Raw genomic sequence first — 16,760 nt, forward strand, 5'->3', positions numbered from 1 at the left:
AAAAAAAAAAGTGTATGCCTGGTCTCTCGAGTGATTCTTTTGTTTTTTCTTTTTTTTTTTTTTTTTTTTTTTCTCTTTTTCTCTAGACTGGTGGAATTGAATATGTTCACTGGAAGAAGTTGATCCAGCGAGATGTGAAGCCGGGCGACTTGCTAAGGGGCCGTGGGCAGAGTTCCCTTCTCGCTTCCATTCGTCTAATAAAGGGTGCAGTCTGTTAGCTAGACTGGCTGCAGTACCGAAATTTTTTCGCCAGGCGGCAGCAGCGTGGCCGCCCTGCAGAGTAAGGGCAGCGCATGCGCAGACGGGGCTTGAAGCCAAAGGGGGCGTGGTCTGGGGGAGTAGTCGCGTGGTGATGACGCAATTCCGCTTCTGCGCATGCGCAGAAGAAGTACTGGCAAAACTAAGGGCAGCGCATGCGCAGTGCCGGCTTGAAGCCAAAGGGGGCGTGGTCTCCGGCGGCGTCGCATGCGTATGACGCAATTCCGCTTCTGCGCATGCGCAGAAGAGGTACTGGCAAAACTAAGGGCAGCGCATGCGCAGTGCCGGACTGAAGCCAAAGGGGGCGTGGTCTCCGGCGGCGTCGCATGCGTATGACGCAATTCCGCTTTTGCGCGTGCGCGGAAACGGCTTGCCCCCTAGGGGCGGGGCTTCGGCCTCGCACGTACGGGTTACGCAGACGGCCCCGGAAGTGGGGTTCATTTCCAGCCCGCGCGGCGCGCCGCCGCGCCCGTGGCGGTGCGGAGCCTTCGCCGGCAGCCTGGAAGACTTTCGGGCCGGGACGTGCGGCGGCGCGCTGGGTGAGCGCTCGGCCTGAGGGCGGGCGGGCGGGCGGGCGGGGGCCGGCGGGCAGCGGCCGAAGGGGGGGGGGGCGGGGGATGCGGCGGGCCGGCGCTCGGCCGCGGCGGGGAGCGCCTGGTGCCGGCGGCGGGCGGGCTGAGGCGGGCGGCCCGGCCCGGCCCGGGACCGGCGGGGCTGCCGGCCGTTCTCGTCTCCCCGGCAGCGACGGTGGTCAGCGGGCTCCTCACGGTGCTGCCTATTTTGGGCTGGTTTTTTTTTTTTTTTTTTTTTTTTGTCTCTCGGGGCTGCGCCGCTACCTCAGCGAGGAGGCGAGGAGCGGCGGCGGGGCGGCCCCGGTGCTCGCCGCTTGTGGCGGCCTGGCGGGGCCCGGGAGAGGGGAGGGGTCGGCCCGCGGCGACCTGCCGCCCCCCCCCCCGCCGCCTCTGGGCTGCCCGGGCAGCCGCCGCAGCTCTGCGCGGGGCTTTGTCTTTCCCCCAGCCGCCGGCCTGAGCCGCGGCAGCGGGCTGGGTCTGGAAGCGCCCTGCAAGTCTGACGGGGGTATCGCTGCCGTGCATGTTGTCTGCCTGTCTACCGATCGTTCCTGCCTCTTGTTCTGCTGGGGTAATTCCTTTGGGTAACGCGTCGGGCTCCGAATGGAGTGCATCCTGACTTCCTCCAGACCCCTGCGAGACGTTACCGGTGTTTGCCTTCCTCGTGTTTCACAGGGCCTCGGCTGTCGCGTGCGGAGAAGCTGTCAGCCTTGTCAGAAGAGAGCGTGTAGCCAGCAAGCGCGTCGTGGTGCTTCGGGACCAAGCTGATACCGCAGGCGTCCCTCTTTTGTTTGCGAAAAGGGATCGCGAGGAAACGTGCCGGTGTCGGAGGGGGAAGAGGTAGGAGGCAGCTTTCAACCGCTTTTAGGCTTAACTCCTGCGTTCCTGAGAACGGTTCTGGGCTTTGAGGGGTTTGCTTTTGGCTTTTTGCCTTAAGCTCGTCCTCCGTCACCGCTGTCGGCGTGCGCCGAGCCGCTGCTTAGGGAGCGGTGGCGGTACAGGCTGTGTGCGTGCCGACCGTCCTCGAGGCTGTAGCTGTATCCTACCCTAAAAAAAGCTCTCCGTAATACCCTGCTTCCGTTAGGACGCAATTTTCTCGAGTTCCCCCCCCACCCCGGGGTGATTTTCCCACACGCCTGCAGGCAGCAGGACTAACGTCATCTCCTTTTGCCCGCCTGGGCTCGGACTAAAATCCCTTCCCTGGCTGTTCTTTAGCTTGTACAGCCTTTGAGCCTTCCCTCGGGCCTGGCTGATGGTCCTTTGCCATTTCACCCCGTTCACAGCCAGCGTGAGTTTCGGTACCGACTATGTCAACGAATTTCAGCTGCACGACAAACCTGCTTTTTTGTCAATTAAATTAATCTCAGCCTTTTAATTGCTTTCGAAGGGAACTACAGGAGATCCTGTCGGCGTGGTGGCCTAGCGTAAGCGATGATGGAGAGGCGCATCGGATGTGACCTCCGTGTCAGCTCGGTGTGCCTCAGACAGACTGCATTTGGCACTCCGTGGCGTGCTGCGCAGCTCCAGAAATTCACGGTAGGGGAAAAAAAAGGGGCGAAAATGACAGTCGCGTAGAAACACGAGTTGGGAAGAAATGCTGTACGTGAGGGCTTTCCGTTGAGCGAGGCAGCTGGTCTTGCTTGTGGATCTTTGGGGTACGAGCCTGACGCCGAGCAGCTCGTTTTTCATTTGACGTGCCTGGAGTTGTTTTCAAAGGGATGGAAGAGAAGCGTATGAAATAGGATAGGTTACCGAGTCTTCCTAAAACGCTCACGACAGTTACGTAGAAAGCCGAAGCGAAGGACGAGGGAATAAAGTTCTGTGCTTCCTAAGTAAATACGGTACGCTTGAAAGTGATCTCCGTGCAGGGTCCTAGTTGTTTCTGTTTTTAAAATCAGAAAGAAGTTTAAGAAGTCTCAGCGGTTAGTCGTGTGGGAAATAAATGGCTCTTCCGCAAAAAATTCCACGTCAGCGAGGCTCTTTGAACGATTCTTCTCGCAATCGATTCCGACTACAGCCAGTTCATGGTTTAATGTCGAGGTGTGTGCTCGCTCTCCTCTAAAGCAGTATTTCGTTTGCATTTCAGTCCTGTGGGTCACGACAAATTTGGGAAGAACCCGAAGGAAACTTTTCATCCTGGGACACAGAAGGTAGGAGGTGAGTTGTTTTGGGGGTTTGGTTTTTTTGTTTGTTTTGTTTCTGTTTGGTTTTTTTTTTTGGTTGGTCGGTTGTGGCTTTTTATTCTTCTCTGGAAAAATAAGTCGTTACGTAGAAATGCTAGCGGTTTGTTTCTTTCTGTAGCAGGATAATAAGGAGGAGTAGAGTTACAGGTAGAGAATCGGCTGTCTTTATCAGTTGAAGTGGCTACTTTGAAATTAAAACAAATACAGGAGCACATTAACGGGGGGTTTTGCGCTGTGTCTTCGGTACCGGTGTGCTAAAGATGTTGTTTTGTTTACAGGATTCATTGGCTGTCGAAGAGCGAGAGGTAAATGTAAACTTTTCACTCCTAGCACTCACTCGGTGACGTGTACCGACTGAGGTATCAATTGCTTATTGCAGTGAAAAACTGCGGCGTTTCTGTGCAGCGTCTGAGATCGAAAATCATTTCAGGCACTGGCATAACCTATCGTACGAATAGATGACCAGCTTTAGTAACGTCATCAAAAAATCGTAATCTGTGATGGAAAGCAGAGTCTGAGGCGTCTGCTACTTGAGCATGTAACGGAGCTGGTACGAAGCGTATGTTGCCGTGCGTAGGTCGTGTACAAAAGATGTATCTAACAGTCCTTAGAGGAAACCTTATTTGAGGTCTTTTGTTTGATTGTCTGTTTGTCCTGTAGTTTTTGGTTTTCTTTCTCCGGGACCTGTGAATTTTGAATGTGGAGTCCTGCACGCTAAGGATGGGCAGCTTACAGACGAGGAAACGTTCGGCGCCGGTGAGTTTTTCACCTTTGTCTCGGCTGAGGGTTGCCTAAGGTGTTGAGCTTCACTGCGAGTACAAACATGCACGGTCCTGACCCTCTTAGGCTTGGTCTTGGGAGCCTTGAAGGCTTGTATACCAATCGAATCGTTACACTGAATAAACTGTTTCTTTTTTTTCTAGCGGGCGTTCCCAGAATGAAGCGGTGTGGAGCTGAAGGGGACTACGATTTCAAGGTTGACGGAGCCATTTGGACCGAGTCTTGAAGATCTCTTCGGTGTTTGTTCAAGGAAACTTAGTCTCGAGACAGTCCTCTGGCTCGCTGGCGAAACGGTAGGAAACTGCTTTGTTGATCCTGACGGTGCAGTCTGTTGGAAAGTACAGATTCCTTGAGGGATCAGAACCACGTCCGTTGTTTCTCTGATTTAAAGGTGAACAGGCCTGTGTCGTTCAAGGGAAGACTCAGCGTTGGTTTTGTTTCTCTGAAACACAAAGTGCCCCATCTAAAGTGATTACAGAGTCTGAGCTGATTTTTCAAAAGCAGAGACTTGTGCCGTTTGCAAACCGCCTGTCGCACTGCTCAAAGACAAAAGACGTTCACCCGAGAAAGTTTTTGGAAACGAATGCCAAATAGACGTGGGGAAAGAGCTGGAGAGGTTTATGTCTTGTCTGTCGAATTACCTTCTCTTTAGTGCCCTTACATTTGACAAGAAAAGGTTTCATTGCCTCTTTTATCGTGAAGACAATGTTGCTGGTGTTTTTATAAGGAAAAAAAAAAAAAAAAAGTGTATGCCTGGTCTCTCGAGTGATTCTTTTGTTTTTTCTTTTTTTTTTTTTTTTTTTTTTTCTCTTTTTCTCTAGACTGGTTGAATTGAATATGTTCACTGGAAGAAGTTGATCCAGCGAGATGTGAAGCCGGGCGACTTGCTAAGGGGCCGTGGGCAGAGTTCCCTTCTCGCTTCCATTCGTCTAATAAAGGGTGCAGTCTGTTAGCTAGACTGGCTGCAGTACCCAAATTTTTTCGCCAGGCGGCAGCAGCGTGTCCGCCCTGCAGAGTAAGGGCAGCGCATGCGCAGACGGGGCTTGAAGCCAAAGGGGGCGTGGTCTGGGGGAGTAGTCGCGTGGTGATGACGCAATTCCGCTTCTGCGCATGCGCAGAAGAAGTACTGGCAAAACTAAGGGCAGCGCATGCGCAGTGCCGGCTTGAAGCCAAAGGGGGCGTGGTCTCCGGCGGCGTCGCATGCGTATGACGCAATTCCGCTTCTGCGCATGCGCAGAAGAGGTACTGGCAAAACTAAGGGCAGCGCATGCGCAGTGCCGGACTGAAGCCAAAGGGGGCGTGGTCTCCGGCGGCGTCGCATGCGTATGACGCAATTCCGCTTTTGCGCGTGCGCGGAAACGGCTTGCCCCCTAGGGGCGGGGCTTCGGCCTCGCACGTACGGGTTACGCAGACGGCCCCGGAAGTGGGGTTCATTTCCAGCCCGCGCGGCGCGCCGCCGCGCCCGTGGCGGTGCGGAGCCTTCGCCGGCAGCCTGGAAGACTTTCGGGCCGGGACGTGCGGCGGCGCGCTGGGTGAGCGCTCGGCCTGAGGGCGGGCGGGCGGGCGGGCGGGGGCCGGCGGGCAGCGGCCGAAGGGGGGGGGGGGGGGGGGCGGGGGATGCGGCGGGCCGGCGCTCGGCCGCGGCGGGGAGCGCCTGGTGCCGGCGGCGGGCGGGCTGAGGCGGGCGGCCCGGCCCGGCCCGGGACCGGCGGGGCTGCCGGCCGTTCTCGTCTCCCCGGCAGCGACGGTGGTCAGCGGGCTCCTCACGGTGCTGCCTATTTTGGGCTGGTTTTTTTTTTTTTTTTTTTTTTGTCTCTCGGGGCTGCGCCGCTACCTCAGCGAGGAGGCGAGGAGCGGCGGCGGGGCGGCCCCGGTGCTCGCCGCTTGTGGCGGCCTGGCGGGGCCCGGGAGAGGGGAGGGGTCGGCCCGCGGCGACCTGCCGCCCCCCCCCCCGCCGCCTCTGGGCTGCCCGGGCAGCCGCCGCAGCTCTGCGCGGGGCTTTGTCTTTCCCCCAGCCGCCGGCCTGAGCCGCGGCAGCGGGCTGGGTCTGGAAGCGCCCTGCAAGTCTGACGGGGGTATCGCTGCCGTGCATGTTGTCTGCCTGTCTACCGATCGTTCCTGCCTCTTGTTCTGCTGGGGTAATTCCTTTGGGTAACGCGTCGGGCTCCGAATGTAGTGCATCCTGACTTCCTCCAGACCCCTGCGAGACGTTACCGGTGTTTGCCTTCCTCGTGTTTCACAGGGCCTCGGCTGTCGCGTGCGGAGAAGCTGTCAGCCTTGTCAGAAGAGAGCGTGTAGCCAGCAAGCGCGTCGTGGTGCTTCGGGACCAAGCTGATACTGCAGGCGTCCCTCTTTTGTTTGCGAAAAGGGATCGCGAGGAAACGTGCCGGTGTCGGAGGGGGAAGAGGTAGGAGGCAGCTTTCAACCGCTTTTAGGCTTAACTCCTGCGTTCCTGAGAACGGTTCTGGGCTTTGAGGGGTTTGCTTTTGGCTTTTTGCCTTAAGCTCGTCCTCCGTCACCGCTGTCGGCGTGCGCCGAGCCGCTGCTTAGGGAGCGGTGGCGGTACAGGCTGTGTGCGTGCCGACCGTCCTCGAGGCTGTAGCTGTATCCTACCCTAAAAAAAGCTCTCCGTAATACCCTGCTTCCGTTAGGACGCAATTTTCTCGAGTTCCCCCCCCACCCCGGGGTGATTTTCCCACACGCCTGCAGGCAGCAGGACTAACGTCATCTCCTTTTGCCCGCCTGGGCTCGGACTAAAATCCCTTCCCTGGCTGTTCTTTAGCTTGTACAGCCTTTGAGCCTTCCCTCGGGCCTGGCTGATGGTCCTTTGCCATTTCACCCCGTTCACAGCCAGCGTGAGTTTCGGTACCGACTATGTCAACGAATTTCAGCTGCACGACAAACCTGCTTTTTTGTCAATTAAATTAATCTCAGCCTTTTAATTGCTTTCGAAGGGAACTACAGGAGATCCTGTCGGCGTGGTGGCCTAGCGTAAGCGATGATGGAGAGGCGCATCGGATGTGACCTCCGTGTCAGCTCGGTGTGCCTCAGACAGACTGCATTTGGCACTCCGTGGCGTGCTGCGCAGCTCCAGAAATTCACGGTAGGGGAAAAAAAAGGGGCGAAAATGACAGTCGCGTAGAAACACGAGTTGGGAAGAAATGCTGTACGTGAGGGCTTTCCGTTGAGCGAGGCAGCTGGTCTTGCTTGTGGATCTTTGGGGTACGAGCCTGACGCCGAGCAGCTCGTTTTTCATTTGACGTGCCTGGAGTTGTTTTCAAAGGGATGGAAGAGAAGCGTATGAAATAGGATAGGTTACCGAGTCTTCCTAAAACGCTCACGACAGTTACGTAGAAAGCCGAAGCGAAGGACGAGGGAATAAAGTTCTGTGCTTCCTAAGTAAATACGGTACGCTTGAAAGTGATCTCCGTGCAGGGTCCTAGTTGTTTCTGTTTTTAAAATCAGAAAGAAGTTTAAGAAGTCTCAGCGGTTAGTCGTGTGGGAAATAAATGGCTCTTCCGCAAAAAATTCCACGTCAGCGAGGCTCTTTGAACGATTCTTCTCGCAATCGATTCCGACTACAGCCAGTTCATGGTTTAATGTCGAGGTGTGTGCTCGCTCTCCTCTAAAGCAGTATTTCGTTTGCATTTCAGTCCTGTGGGTCACGACAAATTTGGGAAGAACCCGAAGGAAACTTTTCATCCTGGGACACAGAAGGTAGGAGGTGAGTTGTTTTGGGGGTTTGGTTTTTTTGTTTGTTTTGTTTCTGTTTGGTTTTTTTTTTTGGTTGGTCGGTTGTGGCTTTTTATTCTTCTCTGGAAAAATAAGTCGTTACGTAGAAATGCTAGCGGTTTGTTTCTTTCTGTAGCAGGATAATAAGGAGGAGTAGAGTTACAGGTAGAGAATCGGCTGTCTTTATCAGTTGAAGTGGCTACTTTGAAATTAAAACAAATACAGGAGCACATTAACGGGGGGTTTTGCGCTGTGTCTTCGGTACCGGTGTGCTAAAGATGTTGTTTTGTTTACAGGATTCATTGGCTGTCGAAGAGCGAGAGGTAAATGTAAACTTTTCACTCCTAGCACTCACTCGGTGACGTGTACCGACTGAGGTATCAATTGCTTATTGCAGTGAAAAACTGCGGCGTTTCTGTGCAGCGTCTGAGATCGAAAATCATTTCAGGCACTGGCATAACCTATCGTACGAATAGATGACCAGCTTTAGTAACGTCATCAAAAAATCGTAATCTGTGATGGAAAGCAGAGTCTGAGGCGTCTGCTACTTGAGCATGTAACGGAGCTGGTACGAAGCGTATGTTGCCGTGCGTAGGTCGTGTACAAAAGATGTATCTAACAGTCCTTAGAGGAAACCTTATTTGAGGTCTTTTGTTTGATTGTCTGTTTGTCCTGTAGTTTTTGGTTTTCTTTCTCCGGGACCTGTGAATTTTGAATGTGGAGTCCTGCACGCTAAGGATGGGCAGCTTACAGACGAGGAAACGTTCGGCGCCGGTGAGTTTTTCACCTTTGTCTCGGCTGAGGGTTGCCTAAGGTGTTGAGCTTCACTGCGAGTACAAACATGCACGGTCCTGACCCTCTTAGGCTTGGTCTTGGGAGCCTTGAAGGCTTGTATACCAATCGAATCGTTACACTGAATAAACTGTTTCTTTTTTTTCTAGCGGGCGTTCCCAGAATGAAGCGGTGTGGAGCTGAAGGGGACTACGATTTCAAGGTTGACGGAGCCATTTGGACCGAGTCTTGAAGATCTCTTCGGTGTTTGTTCAAGGAAACTTAGTCTCGAGACAGTCCTCTGGCTCGCTGGCGAAACGGTAGGAAACTGCTTTGTTGATCCTGACGGTGCAGTCTGTTGGAAAGTACAGATTCCTTGAGGGATCAGAACCACGTCCGTTGTTTCTCTGATTTAAAGGTGAACAGGCCTGTGTCGTTCAAGGGAAGACTCAGCGTTGGTTTTGTTTCTCTGAAACACAAAGTGCCCCATCTAAAGTGATTACAGAGTCTGAGCTGATTTTTCAAAAGCAGAGACTTGTGCCGTTTGCAAACCGCCTGTCGCACTGCTCAAAGACAAAAGACGTTCACCCGAGAAAGTTTTTGGAAACGAATGCCAAATAGACGTGGGGAAAGAGCTGGAGAGGTTTCTGTCTTGTCTGTCGAATTACCTTCTCTTTAGTGCCCTTACATTTGACAAGAAAAGGTTTCATTGCCTCTTTTATCGTGAAGACAATGTTGCTGGTGTTTTTATAAGGAAAAAAAAAAAAAAAAAGTGTATGCCTGGTCTCTCGAGTGATTCTTTTGTTTTTTCTTTTTTTTTTTTTTTTTTTTTTTCTCTTTTTCTCTAGACTGGTTGAATTGAATATGTTCACTGGAAGAAGTTGATCCAGCGAGATGTGAAGCCGGGCGACTTGCTAAGGGGCCGTGGGCAGAGTTCCCTTCTCGCTTCCATTCGTCTAATAAAGGGTGCAGTCTGTTAGCTAGACTGGCTGCAGTACCGAAATTTTTTCGCCAGGCGGCAGCAGCGTGTCCGCCCTGCAGAGTAAGGGCAGCGCATGCGCAGACGGGGCTTGAAGCCAAAGGGGGCGTGGTCTGGGGGAGTAGTCGCGTGGTGATGACGCAATTCCGCTTCTGCGCATGCGCAGAAGAAGTACTGGCAAAACTAAGGGCAGCGCATGCGCAGTGCCGGCTTGAAGCCAAAGGGGGCGTGGTCTCCGGCGGCGTCGCATGCGTATGACGCAATTCCGCTTCTGCGCATGCGCAGAAGAGGTACTGGCAAAACTAAGGGCAGCGCATGCGCAGTGCCGGACTGAAGCCAAAGGGGGCGTGGTCTCCGGCGGCGTCGCATGCGTATGACGCAATTCCGCTTTTGCGCGTGCGCGGAAACGGCTTGCCCCCTAGGGGCGGGGCTTCGGCCTCGCACGTACGGGTTACGCAGACGGCCCCGGAAGTGGGGTTCATTTCCAGCCCGCGCGGCGCGCCGCCGCGCCCGTGGCGGTGCGGAGCCTTCGCCGGCAGCCTGGAAGACTTTCGGGCCGGGACGTGCGGCGGCGCGCTGGGTGAGCGCTCGGCCTGAGGGCGGGCGGGCGGGCGGGCGGGGGCCGGCGGGCAGCGGCCGAAGGGGGGGGGGGGGGGGGGCGGGGGATGCGGCGGGCCGGCGCTCGGCCGCGGCGGGGAGCGCCTGGTGCCGGCGGCGGGCGGGCTGAGGCGGGCGGCCCGGCCCGGCCCGGGACCGGCGGGGCTGCCGGCCGTTCTCGTCTCCCCGGCAGCGACGGTGGTCAGCGGGCTCCTCACGGTGCTGCCTATTTTGGGCTGGTTTTTTTTTTTTTTTTTTTTTTTGTCTCTCGGGGCTGCGCCGCTACCTCAGCGAGGAGGCGAGGAGCGGCGGCGGGGCGGCCCCGGTGCTCGCCGCTTGTGGCGGCCTGGCGGGGCCCGGGAGAGGGGAGGGGTCGGCCCGCGGCGACCTGCCGCCCCCCCCCCCGCCGCCTCTGGGCTGCCCGGGCAGCCGCCGCAGCTCTGCGCGGGGCTTTGTCTTTCCCCCAGCCGCCGGCCTGAGCCGCGGCAGCGGGCTGGGTCTGGAAGCGCCCTGCAAGTCTGACGGGGGTATCGCTGCCGTGCATGTTGTCTGCCTGTCTACCGATCGTTCCTGCCTCTTGTTCTGCTGGGGTAATTCCTTTGGGTAACGCGTCGGGCTCCGAATGTAGTGCATCCTGACTTCCTCCAGACCCCTGCGAGACGTTACCGGTGTTTGCCTTCCTCGTGTTTCACAGGGCCTCGGCTGTCGCGTGCGGAGAAGCTGTCAGCCTTGTCAGAAGAGAGCGTGTAGCCAGCAAGCGCGTCGTGGTGCTTCGGGACCAAGCTGATACCGCAGGCGTCCCTCTTTTGTTTGCGAAAAGGGATCGCGAGGAAACGTGCCGGTGTCGGAGGGGGAAGAGGTAGGAGGCAGCTTTCAACCGCTTTTAGGCTTAACTCCTGCGTTCCTGAGAACGGTTCTGGGCTTTGAGGGGTTTGCTTTTGGCTTTTTGCCTTAAGCTCGTCCTCCGTCACCGCTGTCGGCGTGCGCCGAGCCGCTGCTTAGGGAGCGGTGGCGGTACAGGCTGTGTGCGTGCCGACCGTCCTCGAGGCTGTAGCTGTATCCTACCCTAAAAAAAGCTCTCCGTAATACCCTGCTTCCGTTAGGACGCAATTTTCTCGAGTTCCCCCCCCACCCCGGGGTGATTTTCCCACACGCCTGCAGGCAGCAGGACTAACGTCATCTCCTTTTGCCCGCCTGGGCTCGGACTAAAATCCCTTCCCTGGCTGTTCTTTAGCTTGTACAGCCTTTGAGCCTTCCCTCGGGCCTGGCTGATGGTCCTTTGCCATTTCACCCCGTTCACAGCCAGCGTGAGTTTCGGTACCGACTATGTCAACGAATTTCAGCTGCACGACAAACCTGCTTTTTTGTCAATTAAATTAATCTCAGCCTTTTAATTGCTTTCGAAGGGAACTACAGGAGATCCTGTCGGCGTGGTGGCCTAGCGTAAGCGATGATGGAGAGGCGCATCGGATGTGACCTCCGTGTCAGCTCGGTGTGCCTCAGACAGACTGCATTTGGCACTCCGTGGTGTGCTGCGCAGCTCCAGAAATTCACGGTAGGGGAAAAAAAAGGGGCGAAAATGACAGTCGCGTAGAAACACGAGTTGGGAAGAAATGCTGTACGTGAGGGCTTTCCGTTGAGCGAGGCAGCTGGTCTTGCTTGTGGATCTTTGGGGTACGAGCCTGACGCCGAGCAGCTCGTTTTTCATTTGACGTGCCTGGAGTTGTTTTCAAAGGGATGGAAGAGAAGCGTATGAAATAGGATAGGTTACCGAGTCTTCCTAAAACGCTCACGACAGTTACGTAGAAAGCCGAAGCGAAGGACGAGGGAATAAAGTTCTGTGCTTCCTAAGTAAATACGGTACGCTTGAAAGTGATCTCCGTGCAGGGTCCTAGTTGTTTCTGTTTTTAAAATCAGAAAGAAGTTTAAGAAGTCTCAGCGGTTAGTCGTGTGGGAAATAAATGGCTCTTCCGCAAAAAATTCCACGTCAGCGAGGCTCTTTGAACGATTCTTCTCGCAATCGATTCCGACTACAGCCAGTTCATGGTTTAATGTCGAGGTGTGTGCTCGCTCTCCTCTAAAGCAGTATTTCGTTTGCATTTCAGTCCTGTGGGTCACGACAAATTTGGGAAGAACCCGAAGGAAACTTTTCATCCTGGGACACAGAAGGTAGGAGGTGAGTTGTTTTGGGGGTTTGGTTTTTTTGTTTGTTTTGTTTCTGTTTGGTTTTTTTTTTTGGTTGGTCGGTTGTGGCTTTTTATTCTTCTCTGGAAAAATAAGTCGTTACGTAGAAATGCTAGCGGTTTGTTTCTTTCTGTAGCAGGATAATAAGGAGGAGTAGAGTTACAGGTAGAGAATCGGCTGTCTTTATCAGTTGAAGTGGCTACTTTGAAATTAAAACAAATACAGGAGCACATTAACGGGGGGTTTTGCGCTGTGTCTTCGGTACCGGTGTGCTAAAGATGTTGTTTTGTTTACAGGATTCATTGGCTGTCGAAGAGCGAGAGGTAAATGTAAACTTTTCACTCCTAGCACTCACTCGGTGACGTGTACCGACTGAGGTATCAATTGCTTATTGCAGTGAAAAACTGCGGCGTTTCTGTGCAGCGTCTGAGATCGAAAATCATTTCAGGCACTGGCATAACCTATCGTACGAATAGATGACCAGCTTTAGTAACGTCATCAAAAAATCGTAATCTGTGATGGAAAGCAGAGTCTGAGGCGTCTGCTACTTGAGCATGTAACGGAGCTGGTACGAAGCGTATGTTGCCGTGCGTAGGTCGTGTACAAAAGATGTATCTAACAGTCCTTAGAGGAAACCTTATTTGAGGTCTTTTGTTTGATTGTCTGTTTGTCCTGTAGTTTTTGGTTTTCTTTCTCCGGGACCTGTGAATTTTGAATGTGGAGTCCTGCACGCTAAGGATGGGCAGCTTACAGACGAGGAAACGTTCGGCGCCGGTGAGTTTTTCACCTTTGTCTCGGCTGAGGGTTGCCTAAGGTGTTGAGCTTCACTGCGAGTACAAACATGCACGGTCCTGACCCTCTTAGGCTTGGTCTTGGGAGCCTTGAAGGCTTGTATACCAATCGAATCGTTACACTGAATAAACTGTTTCTTTTTTTTCTAGCGGGCGTTCCCAGAATGAAGCGGTGTGGAGCTGAAGGGGACTACGATTTCAAGGTTGACGGAGCCATTTGGACCGAGTCTTGAAGATCTCTTCGGTGTTTGTTCAAGGAAACTTAGTCTCGAGACAGTCCTCTGGCTCGCTGGCGAAACGGTAGGAAACTGCTTTGTTGATCCTGACGGTGCAGTCTGTTGGAAAGTACAGATTCCTTGAGGGATCAGAACCACGTCCGTTGTTTCTCTGATTTAAAGGTGAACAGGCCTGTGTCGTTCAAGGGAAGACTCAGCGTTGGTTTTGTTTCTCTGAAACACAAAGTGCCCCATCTAAAGTGATTACAGAGTCTGAGCTGATTTTTCAAAAGCAGAGACTTGTGCCGTTTGCAAACCGCCTGTCGCACTGCTCAAAGACAAAAGACGTTCACCCGAGAAAGTTTTTGGAAACGAATGCCAAATAGACGTGGGGAAAGAGCTGGAGAGGTTTCTGTCTTGTCTGTCGAATTACCTTCTCTTTAGTGCCCTTACATTTGACAAGAAAAGGTTTCATTGCCTCTTTTATCGTGAAGACAATGTTGCTGGTGTTTTTATAAGGAAAAAAAAAAAAAAAAAGTGTATGCCTGGTCTCTCGAGTGATTCTTTTGTTTTTTCTTTTTTTTTTTTTTTTTTTTTTCTTTCTCTTTTTCTCTAGACTGGTGGAATTGAATATGTTCACTGGAAGAAGTTGATCCAGCGAGATGTGAAGCCGGGCGACTTGCTAAGGGGCCGTGGGCAGAGTTCCCTTCTCGCTTCCATTCGTCTAATAAAGGGTGCAGTCTGTTAGGTAGACTGGCTGCAGTACCCAAATTTTTTCGCCAGGCGGCAGCAGCGTGGCCGCCCTGCAGAGTAAGGGCAGCGCATGCGCAGACGGGGCTTGAAGCCAAAGGGGGCGTGGTCTGGGGGAGTAGTCGCGTGGTGATGACACAATTCCGCTTCTGCGCATGCGCAGAAGAGGTACTGGCAAAACTAAGGGCAGCGCATGCGCAGTGCCGGCTTGAAGCCAAAGGGGGCGTGGTCTCCGGCGGCGTCGCATGCGTATGACGCAATTCCGCTTTCGCGCATGCGCAGAAGAGGTACTGGCAAAACTAAGGGCAGCGCATGCGCAGTGCCGGACTGAAGCCAAAGGGGGCGTGGTCTCCGGCGACGTCGCATGCGTATGACGCAATTCCGCTTTTGCGCGTGCGCGGAAACGGCTTGCCCCCTAGGGGCGGGGCTTCGGCCTCGCACGTACGGGTTACGCAGACGGCCCCGGAAGTGGGGTTCATTTCAAGCCCGCGCGGCGCGCCGCCGCGCCCGTGGCGGTGCGGAGCCTTCGCCGGCAGCCTGGAAGACTTTCGGGCCGGGACGTGCGGCGGCGCGCTGGGTGAGCGCTCGGCCTGAGGGCGGGCGGGCGGGCGGGCGGGGGCCGGCGGGCAGCGGCCGAAGCGGGGGGGGCGGGGCGGGGGATGCGGCGGGCCGGCGCTCGGCCGCGGCGGGGAGCGCCTGGTGCCGGCGGCGGGCGGGCTGAGGCGGGCGGCCCGGCCCGGCCCGGGACCGGCGGGGCTGCCGGCCGTTCTCGTCTCCCCGGCAGCGACGGTGGTCAGCGGGCTCCTCACGGTGCTGCCTATTTTGGGCTGGGTTTTTTTTTTTTTTTTTTTTTTTTTTGTCTCTCGGGGCTGCGCCGCTACCTCAGCGAGGAGGCGAGGAGCGGCGGCGGGGCGGCCCCGGTGCTCGCCGCTTGTGGCGGCCTGGCGGGGCCCGGGAGAGGGAGGGGTCGGCCCGCGGCGACCTGCCGCCCCCCCCCCCCCCCCCGCCGCCTCTGGGCTGCCCGGGCAGCCGCCGCAGCTCTGCGCGGGGCTTTGTCTTTCCCCCAGCCGCCGGCCTGAGCCGCGGCAGCGGGCTGGGACTGGAAGCGCCCTGCAAGTCTGACGGGGGTATCGCTGCCGTGCATGTGGTCTGCCTGTCTACCGATCGTTCCTGCCTCTTGTTCTGCTGGGGTAATTCCTTTGGGTAACGCGTCGGGCTCCGAATGGAGTGCATCCTGACTTCCTCCTGACCCCTGCGAGACGTTACCGGTGTTTGCCTTCCTCGTGTTTCACAGGGCCTCGGCTGTCGCGTGCGGAGAAGCTGTCAGCCTTGTCAGAAGAGAGCGTGTAGCCAGCAAGCGCGTCGTGGTGCTTCGGGACCAAGCTGATACCGCAGGCGTCCGTCTTTTGTTTGCGAAAAGGGATCGCGAGGAAACGTGCCGGTCTCGGAGGGGGAAGAGGTAGGAGGCAGCTTTCAACCGCTTTTAGGCTTAACTCCTGTGTTCCTGAGAACGGTTCTGGGCTTTGAGGGGTTTGCTTTTGGCTTTTTGCCTTAAGCTCGTCCTCCGTCACCGCTGTCGGCGTGCGCCGAGCCGCTGCTTAGGGAGCGGTGGCGGTACAGGCTGTGTGCGTGCCGACCGTCCTCGAGGCTGTAGCTGTATCCTACCCTAAAAAAAGCTCTCCGTAATACCCTGCTTCCGTTAGGACGCAATTTTCTCGAGTTCCCCCCCCACCCCGGGGTGATTTTCCCACACGCCTGCAGGCAGCAGGACTAACGTCATCTCCTTTTGCCCGCCTGGGCTCGGACTAAAATCCCTTCCCTGGCTGTTCTTTAGCTTGTACAGCCTTTGAGCCTTCCCTCGGGCCTGGCTGATGGTCCTTTGCCATTTCACCCCGTTCACAGCCAGCGTGAGTTTCGGTACCGACTATGTCAACGAATTTCAGCTGCACGACAAACCTGCTTTTTTGTCAATTAAATTAATCTCAGCCTTTTAATTGCTTTCGAAGGGAACTACGGGAGATCCTGTCGGCGTGGTGGCCTAGCGTAAGCGATGATGGAGAGGCGCATCGGATGTGACCTCCGTGTCAGCTCGGTGTGCCTCAGACAGACTGCATTTGGCACTCCGTGGCGTGCTGCGCAGCTCCAGAAATTCACGGTAGGGGAAAAAAAAGGGGCGAAAATGACAGTCGCGTAGAAACACGAGTTGGGAAGAAATGCTGTACGTGAGGTCTTTCCGTTGAGCGAGGCAGCTGGTCTTGCTTGTGGATCTTTGGGGTACGAGCCTGACGCCGAGCAGCTCGTTTTTCATTTGACGTGCCTGGAGTTGTTTTCAAAGGGATGGAAGAGAAGCTTATGAAATAGGATAGGTTACCGAGTCTTCCTAAAACGCTCACGACAGTTACGTAGAAAGCCGAAGCGAAGGACGAGGGAATAAAGTTCTGTGCTTCCTAAGTAAATACGGTACGCTTAAAAGTGATCTCCGTGCAGGGTCCTAGTTGTTTCTGTTTTTAAAATCAGAAAGAAGTTTAAGAAGTCTCAGCGGTTAGTCGTGTGGGAAATAAATGGCTCTTCCGCAAAAAATTCCACGTCAGCGAGGCTCTTTGAACGATTCTTCTCGCAATCGATTCCGACTACAGCCAGTTCATGGTTTAATGTCGAGGTGTGTGCTCGCTCTCCTCTAAAGCAGTATTTCGTTTGCATTTCAGTCCTGTGGGTCATGACAAATTTGGGAAGAACCCGAAGGAAACTTTTCATCCTGGGACACAGAAGGTAGGAGGTGAGTTGTTTTGGGGGTTTTTTTTTTTTGTTTGTTTTGTTTCTGTTTGGTTTTTTTTTTTTGGTTGGTCGGTTGTGGCTTTTTATTCTTCTCTGGAAAAATAAGTCGTTACGTAGAAATGCTAGCGGTTTGTTTCTTTCTGTAGCAGGATAATAAGGAGGAGTAGAGTTACAGG

General features: G+C 54.8%; 3 long non-coding RNA genes across 6 annotated transcripts; all 3 read left to right on the top strand.

Annotated features, from left to right (window-relative positions):
- The first annotated feature begins 869 nt into the window (after positions 1-869).
- Positions 870-4,203, top strand: LOC308053677. 2 transcript variants are annotated; one of them, XR_013923759.1, is made up of 3 exons: positions 870-1,667; positions 2,215-2,984; positions 3,671-4,203. It is a non-coding gene; the product is annotated as an uncharacterized lncRNA (long non-coding RNA). The 2 variants fall into 2 exon arrangements; XR_013923760.1 differs by having other exon boundaries at positions 2,215-2,977.
- Positions 4,204-5,402: 1,199 nt separating this feature from the next.
- LOC308053688 lies at positions 5,403-8,732 on the top strand. 2 transcript variants are annotated; one of them, XR_013923766.1, is made up of 3 exons: positions 5,403-6,197; positions 6,745-7,514; positions 8,201-8,732. It is a non-coding gene; the product is annotated as an uncharacterized lncRNA (long non-coding RNA). The 2 variants fall into 2 exon arrangements; XR_013923767.1 differs by having other exon boundaries at positions 6,745-7,507.
- Positions 8,733-10,185: 1,453 nt separating this feature from the next.
- On the top strand, positions 10,186-13,239 carry LOC308054018. Of its 2 annotated transcripts, none has more exons than XR_013923908.1 (4): positions 10,186-10,728; positions 11,276-11,424; positions 11,975-12,045; positions 12,732-13,239. It is a non-coding gene; the product is annotated as an uncharacterized lncRNA (long non-coding RNA). The 2 variants fall into 2 exon arrangements; XR_013923909.1 differs by having other exon boundaries at positions 10,188-10,728; positions 11,975-12,038.
- The last annotated feature ends 3,521 nt before the right edge of the window (positions 13,240-16,760 follow it).

Source organism: Falco punctatus (genome assembly GCF_963210335.1).
Source record: "Falco punctatus genome assembly, chromosome: 15".
NCBI lineage: Eukaryota > Metazoa > Chordata > Aves > Falconiformes > Falconidae > Falco > Falco punctatus.